The sequence below is a fragment of the Pagrus major genome, chromosome 4 (assembly GCF_040436345.1).
Source record: "Pagrus major chromosome 4, Pma_NU_1.0".
Lineage (NCBI taxonomy): Eukaryota > Metazoa > Chordata > Actinopteri > Spariformes > Sparidae > Pagrus > Pagrus major.
This window is the reverse complement of record NC_133218.1, coordinates 18,744,070-18,751,100: the sequence shown is the minus strand read 5'-3', so window position 1 is coordinate 18,751,100 and position 7,031 is coordinate 18,744,070.

The window sequence follows — 7,031 nt, the reverse complement described above, 5'->3', positions numbered from 1 at the left end:
TAGGAAAACCTGAGACCAAACGAGCCACGTCATGAGCACTTATCTCTCTGCCCACCTGTTCATTTCTGTCTCTGTCTGTCCTTTAATCAACCTTCTCACTACACTTCCTTGCCTCTGTACCTGTCTTTCAGTCTCTGCCTTTATTTTTGTGTTTTTTTCCTGAGTTTCATTGCCTTCGGCTGTCCACAAGCAGAGTGCACAGGGATTAATGTGTTCCCTCTTTTTTCTTTTTCCATCTCCCTATTATTGCCATTCAATCTGTAGTGTGCATTTGCCCTCTTCTCTCGGTTGAATTTTCTGTCTTACCAACAACCATTATTGCCTTTGTACCGATTGAAATGCTAGAAAATTAGTATTACGTATGTCAAATTAGTTCAGTGGCAGGGTGTATATGTGTTTGTGTGATGTGTGAATGCATAATTCTGCCTGTGCCCTTCCCACCTCTAAACACGGCATGCCTTTTCAATTATGATGTAGCAGATCAGTGATCAGCATCAGTCAAAGGGGGCAAATGAGAGAAATGATGGTACGTGTTTTTTTCTTCCTTCTGAAGAACTGTTGCACAGTTTCTTCACCAAATTAGGTGAGCAGACTTAGTTCCCCCTGACAGAAGGAACGGCTTCCTGAAATGCATGAGCGGCTGATATTAACAAGGAGTGCTCATCTGGCACTTCATTAACTCAGTCTGATGCTACAGCTCGGCCAGACAGCCAGACGGTCAGACCATATAGGGCACCGCCGTCTGAAGCCTTCTATAATTCTTTTTCAGGGGTGCAAGAAGGAACCCTTTACTTGGGCAACACATTCAACATTTGAACTTTTACTGTGAAAGCGTAATGACATCATAGTCTCCTATAATACTCACTGAGATTGAAAGCATGACTTCCAGGAAATGAATTGTTCAAAAATTGTACTACAAGAATAGAAAGTACATTTTCTGCAGGATATTTTATCATTTTTATTATATTAACTCTCTTAAAGGTGCAATGTGTCATATTTAGCCTACGTAATAATTTAAGTTTAAAACGAAATTAAAAGAAATGAACTAAAATCATCGACAGAATCTGAAGAAATTACAGTTTTGATGTTATGTCAAAGATTGATTGTGTTGCAGAGATGTCTGCTGATGTTACTACTTGTAACTACTGAACAAGTACTCTGTCCCTCAAGAGGTGATAGTCAGATATATTGCCCTGTAGTTTCACCTACGAGATGTTTGTAAACCACGAGTTCCCAACATTTCACAAGCTCTCTTAGCCTGTTTAGAGTTATAAAGAAAGTAAACACACACAATACAATTGTACACCTTCAGAATTCAAGTTTTTATCTTCAACCAATCTTTATTGTCCTGTTAACTCATTATAAAACACACTTTTTTCAAATTGGAAGGAAACTCATCAAAATCATCTTGGTGGGTCTTTCCACTGGTCCATTCTTAAAGATAGTTGATTGTTGAGTCTCAGTCCCAAATCATCAAATACCGACACTTTGGGATGGAAGGTCCAGCCTACCACCAACACTAAGTCTCAGGACTCTGTTGATATGATGCCCACTAAAGTTTTGGAGCGACATTTGACATGAGGCCAATTTCTACATATTACAAATCTGGAGCTGATGATTGACCTTCAGATTTTTGAAAGCCAAGAGACCAGACAACCTGCGCATAATAACAAATTCCATGAACACACAAAGTTACATAATAAATCACTGGGTAAATACAAGAAAATACTAGATGAAAAGTAGACAGGGAATAGAGTCACAATGATAGTCACACCCATAATTCCACAGAAGTTCCTGACCACAATGCAGCCACGTGTATTCTGTCCACTGGTTGAACACCTGGGGTGTATGTGGAAACAAACAAAGTTAGCCAAATTATATTAAAATATGACAATTGAAATTTAGGTCAGTTGGGCCTCTCCACCTTTTGATATAGGGCATCTGAGGATCTGTGGCTTTACATTTACAAATATTGCAGATCAGCAACAGCTAGTCTTATGTATCTGAAATGACCTAAGAAGAACTGGTGAATTAAAAAAAAACAAACAAACAAAAAAAAAACAAACAAAAAACAGAGAGCAGCAGGATGTCTGACCTTTAGGGAGCAAATCAAGCTGAACAAACCAAAAGAGAAAGAGAGACAAAAAGTACGGTTTGTTAACCGTTTGCATATCAATATAACATGGCTTTGAACTTTTAAATGAAAATCATCATTAGGTTCCCCTTTACCAGTTCTGCTGTCGTTTCTTTGAGGGTCCATGTAGCTCTGTGCTGTATGAGTCCAGAGAGAGCCAATGGGGAAATAGAGTTGACTGAGTAAAGAGCCAGTGGAGGGCGAGTCAGTGGTCTGTAAAGCCAGGCTTTCTTTGAAAAACAGAAATACTGATGTTCCTTGTAGTCAACCAGCCAGAGCATATTATTTCATTAAAAATTCTCTACTCATTAGTTAGTTCACTTTTAGAAATGTATTTTCCGCTCCAATTAAACACAAGCATCCACAGGCATGCATAAAGAACACCATTTTGGAAGCAAGCCAGCTCAACAGTTGGTGTGAGTGAACATCATTGCTCCAAGGGCTCACATTTCAATCAACTTTTAAGGGCTAGGAACGTGTAAACTTTTTAATGTAATTCACATAGATTTTGTCAAACAAACTGAGGGTTGCATTGGGAGTTCCTCTTTTTCAGTCTGAGGTCAAACCATAGAGGTTGATGTTAGCTGTACAGATGGTTCAACCTTCTGACTTTAAAGAGTGAGGAAGTTGATTGTTATTGACAATTTTATGAAAAGATTTTGACATTTATAAGTGGCAAAGGTATCCTTTTAAGCCACATCAGTTTTGAGGATTCTGAGGATTTACTGGTGGTGAGGGTGTGGAAGGACATGATCTTAAGGTAAGTGGCCTTACTGCTGATGTAGTAACACTGTGCATGCATTCATTTTATATGAGGAATTCCCACATTGTTTCAAAATCCTTATTGCCTTAACATACCTCAAGGAAGAGAGAACATTTTCCCAGTTCTCAATGTCATTTTGCTAAAAACAATGTATCAACAACCAGTTTGAAGTACTAAAGGGGACTGATTTATATACTAAGAAACAGAGAGGTCCTCTCTTATTACTAGCTGCAATATGTATAAAAGCTGTAGCTAAACACATTAGGTAAAAAGCTAAATAAGAAAATAAGCTCATAAGAAAACAATAAATTATCACTTTATGCAGATGATGCAATTGTGTTACCCACAATGTTAACAAAAAAACCTGTACAACTGTGAATGGAAAAAATACAAAACAACTGTACAATTTCAGCAGACCCAGGATTTACACATGGACTAAACATGGAATTATATGATTCCAAAAAAAGAGATCAATGCCTTCAGAAACCTCAGTAAAATTAAAAGACAGGTTCAGATTTTCTCAAGTTTCATGCAATTGTGCACAAAACTGGAAGTTAGCCCCTTTGGGGTCCCTCTATACTGGCTGTAAAATAACAGGACCCAAAGGGGCTAACTTCCAATTTTGTGCAAAATTGCATGCTAAAGTTTAGCTTAAGCTAATATGAGATGTATGATTTAGCCCAATTGAGTGGGTTACAGAAATAGGAAAGCCATCGGTGAGCCATAATTTTCCAGTGAAATGAGCTTTGACTTTAAGAGAGCAGCATTACCAACCAGAAATGTGACTTGTTGTGCTGATGTTAACTTTGTCTCAATACACTTGAGGAATTAGACTGCAGCATGTATCACATGTGCCAAGCTGTTTCAACACAACAACTCCATAAATAACAAGGCAAGGTCTTTGATTTGATTTTGTAAGTGTGTCCTAAACTGTTTAATGATAGCCTACTCCAAAAATCTGCTCATTGCTTCAGCCATGTCAGTGTAATGTGTAACACTGTGTCACAGTTAATTAAAAAAAAATTGTAAAAACTCACCTGTTGCTGAATTCCTATGACACCAACAACGTAGGTGCAACATCACATCAAGCAGTTAGTCCTGCTTACCAGCTTATGTTGTTTTGTATCTAGTCATGAAATATTGCTTGGAATTTTCACAAAGGAAAAACCATACAAAGCAAAGCTTTAAGTAAGTATTCTTGCGTTAAACGTGACTCAAAGGTCAACAAATTGACATTTCAACTATAACTAATAAATTGCGCACCAAAGGTGACGACAACAAGGTTCCAAAAATGTTCAAAACAAGTGTTCAACAGGTATGTATTCTACATAAATCTTGTTTTGTATTATAGAGGTATATCAGTTAGAACATATTTTCCAAAAGAGAATTGTATTTAAAAAGTGACTATTTCATTTTGCTATGTAAATGAACATCAGGAAAATTTGGTACAGAAATGAACTTTGTTGGTATCTCTCTCTTCTTTCTTTCTTTCTTTCTTCTTTCTTTCTTTCTTTCTTTCTTTCTTTCTTTCTTTCTTTCTTTCCTTCTTTCTTTGTTGCACTGGTCACGTATTGAAAATGGAAGAACTAGTCATACACCTACAGAAATTCCTCTTGATCTGAGGAGTGGCTAATTACACTCTTTATCACTGGTTAGGAACTGCCCGAGTGAATTTTCTCACAGTTCTGTTGTTAAAACCTTCCCTTCAATCATTCATTGGTGAATCATGTAGAAATCTAAATGGTGCCAGTGGGTTTGGATATAATGCAATGCTTTTGATATAACTGATCTACATACTACATGATGATTATCTGGATTCATTGAAAAGTCAGTGTCCAAAAACAAGAAAAAATGCACATTACCAACACTGAGCAACAGCATGTCACTGGCCCACAAGAGACTGAAATTCCTTTGAACGTGTTATATTGTGCTGTAAATGTCTGGGCCATGCTTACTGTCTCTGTCAGAAAAGGCTCTCTGGAGATGTTTAATGATGCCTTTGAATGAATTGGCTGTTTACCAGGAAGCAGCTGCATAATGAAGTCTGTCTTCACAAAGGCTGGTGACACTACATTCCAGGCAGCATTTCACTACATGATAAACACATAAGCAGTTAGTAAACCTAAGTCCAACCCCCAGAAGTGTTTGCTTGTGCTGTTATTTTAGTAAAAGTGTGCTGCACCCACACGATCAGCTAAAAATGTTTGTTTCAGTGTGTTACATAGTGACAACAGTTTATTTTTGCAACACTAGGAATTCTCTGAAAAATATCTGATCTCCACAGCTGACATAGTTCATTGAACCCTTTCGACAAATACATCATTAATATCAGAAATGCTGATTCTTTTCATGGGAACTGATAAACTGTTGAAACAACATCATCCAAATGAACTGCCTCAGGGTTGGGATGGGTGGATAAATTCGGTGGTAGGACCAGATAGTAATAAATTGTTGTGGGGAAAAAAAAAAAAAGTTGCTCAGAAATACATTGCTGCAGTTAATTCCCCGGAAGCCCCCATGTGTTTTGCTGAGATGAAACTGGACGAAATGGAGAGAAAAATAGGGACAGAGGAATAAAGCAAATTAGTAACATAATCCACAGCAGGATCAAAAGAGTGCGACTGGATTATATTTTGTTGCATCAAAGGAAATGAAAGATGTTTCGGATCAAAGGCAGTGATTTTCAGCAGGAGAATATGGAGATGCATTATTGAGTATGGCGAACAAAGTGTGTGTGTGTGTGTGGGGGGGTGTATTTGATGTCATAACTTGGGAAATGTAGCCTCTCCTATTCAGCAGACAGTGTAACCCAACCTGGGCCTCTCATTGTGTCTTTATTTGTTTGATTTCAAGGCAGGGGCATTACAATAAGCCAATCTGGAAATGGGATCGGGCTGTGACTGATGGTAATTACTTGCTGTCTACACCATTAAGAATTTAATGTAATTTCAGATAGACTTTCCTGGAGAGAGAAAGAGAGAGAGCGAGAGACAAAGAGAGAGAGAAAGAGAGAGAGAGGGAGGGAGAGGTTGCATTGGCCATCGTTGGCTCCTTATGTTTATCTTTGCATGTATAAAAAGAAAAAACATCCACAATGCAAAGAAAAAACATATTTGAAATGTGTCTGCTTTAGAATGATGTCTTTTTAATAACCTGCATATAATATGAAGTATAGACCACTAATCCCTGGGGTCACAATGAGTTCAAGAACCTGAATTAATCCGAGTCACCCCTACACTGTCCATTCTGCCCTGGTCTGAAGATGTCAGGAGGATTACTGCATCGGGAGGTGATCAGTCATGTAGAAAAGCTGTCTGGTATCTCGGCCAGGGTGACCCTCTTTCCAGCTGTTTTCACCCATGTAAAACTCAAAGCAGGATTGCTGTAATGAGACAGAGATATCTAAATGGACACTATTGAAGGTTAAAAACTATTAACCTTGGGTTTAAGGGTCATTCGAAGGATCATGTTAGCCTGGGAATGTATAGATAAAACTGCTACTTGATACTGTACAGGAGGATCTGGACTTACTGACTGCAGAAAAAAATGCCAGGGCTGCTGACACAAGCAGCAGATTTGTATTTCAACAGACAAATCTGGATTTGACAGCATATACCACCACAAGCTGTGGATATAGTTAGTTGAAATAACAAATATAACAAAGTGTATTAATTTCAATGCTAGCTGCTAACAAAACTTATGTCGGTCATTTGACCACTTTGGACCAGACTGAAATATGACAATTAAGGGATGGCTTGCCATAAAATGTGCTACACAGCATTCAAGATGAAGATGTAAAGACTTGGTAGTAACGTGAAGTTCAACCTGAAAGTGAAACATCTAAACATTAAAGGATTGGCACAAAATTCGGTAAAGACATTCATCGTTCTCAGATGTTATAAAATACATGACTCTGATGATCTCCTGAATTGTTATTTAATGTCACGATGAGGTTGACATTTGTCATTTTGTGTGTAAATTCTCGAGCATAGCGCTGCTGGATAACATGTATTTGTAGGCTGAAAGTTAGCATCGCCCTAGTTCCCTCGCTAATGGACTTCTCCATAGGATTTTGGAGTTTTGCAGAAAATAAGCTCTGTAGCAAACTAAAGCCTACATACATGTTTTGTTCAG